The following is a 1,389-nucleotide window of genomic DNA, read 5'->3' on the forward strand; positions in this document are numbered from 1 at the left end:
TCTCCTTGATTTTCTTGTTCTTCTTCACAGAGTTAACATTCGCCTGAAACCTTCTTGTGGTGTTCAGTTGCTCTTGTTCTTTGTTTTTTGTTTCGGTGTTGTTTTGATCTTGTTTTTCTTGTTCTTGTTTTATTTGTTCATTTTTCTTTTCTTTTTCTTGTTTTTTTTCCTGCCTTTTGTTCTTGTTTTAGTTATTCTTGTTTTTTCTTGTTTTTCTTGTTCTTGTTTTTTGTTTTACTCGTTCTTCTTTTTCTTCTTGTTTTTTGTTTTACTCGTTTTTCTTTTTCTTCTTGTTTTTTCTTCTTGTTTTTCTACTTGTTCTTGTTTTTCTTGTTCTTGTTTTTTTTTTTACTTGTTCTTGTGTTTCTTGTTTTTGGTTGTTGTTTTTTTTCTTATTCTTGTTTTTCTTTCTCTTGTTTTCTTCTTGTTCATCTTAATTTTCTTATTTTTCTTATCCTTCTTAATTTTCCTACTTCTTGTTTTTCTTCTTCCTCTTGCTTTTCATAATATTATTATTATTGTTTGTTTTTTTTAATTTCCTTAGTGTTCCTGTTGTTTCTGTTTTCTTCTTGTTGTTCTTTTATTCGTTTTTTTTGTGTTCTTCTTGTTCTTCTTCCTCATGTTCATTTGATTGTTTGTTCTTCTTTTTTCCTCATTTATCTCATTCGTAATTCTGGGACTTGATTTTGAATTGTTTTTTTTTGTTTCATTCTTTATCTGTTTTATCTCTTGCTATTCTTCTTTCTTTTTTTCACCTTTCCTCTTCTTGTTGTTTCTCTGTTTGTTTCTTGCTCCTTCTCTTGTTTTCATCTTTCTGTTTCTTGCTTTTTATTATCATTATGTTATTATCATTATTATCATTTTTACTATTTATCATCACCATCATTATTGTTGCTGTTGTTGTTGTTGTTATTTCCAGCTAATGGTTGTTAACATAAGCAAAATGCATGCGTATTTTCATTCTTATTTTCATTATTTCAGGTTTGATTTGTCATTACCTAATATATCATCATCGCCATTATCATTATGATTGTTATGGTTATTGCTACCTGTGTGTATGAGTGCGCATGTTTGTGTGTGTGTGTGTGTCTGTTTGTCTGTGTAAGTATGTGGTGTATGTGTGTGTGTGTGTGTGTGTGTGTGTGTGTGTGTGTGTGTGTGTGTGTGTGTGTGTGCACGCGTGTATGTGTGTGTTCGTGCGTATGTGTGTGTGCGTGCATGAGTGCGTGTATGTGTGTATTTATCATATATGTGTGCATACATAAAACGTTTGACCTCCACTGACATAATCAAGTACATGAAATCTCCTCTATTTCACTTGATCCACAATCCCTTTCCACATGCCTGCACGTTAGCTCGGTGTAACACAGCACGGCTAAACCCTATGCT

The sequence above is a fragment of the Penaeus chinensis genome, chromosome 35 (assembly GCF_019202785.1).
Source record: "Penaeus chinensis breed Huanghai No. 1 chromosome 35, ASM1920278v2, whole genome shotgun sequence".
NCBI classification, from domain to species: domain Eukaryota; kingdom Metazoa; phylum Arthropoda; class Malacostraca; order Decapoda; family Penaeidae; genus Penaeus; species Penaeus chinensis.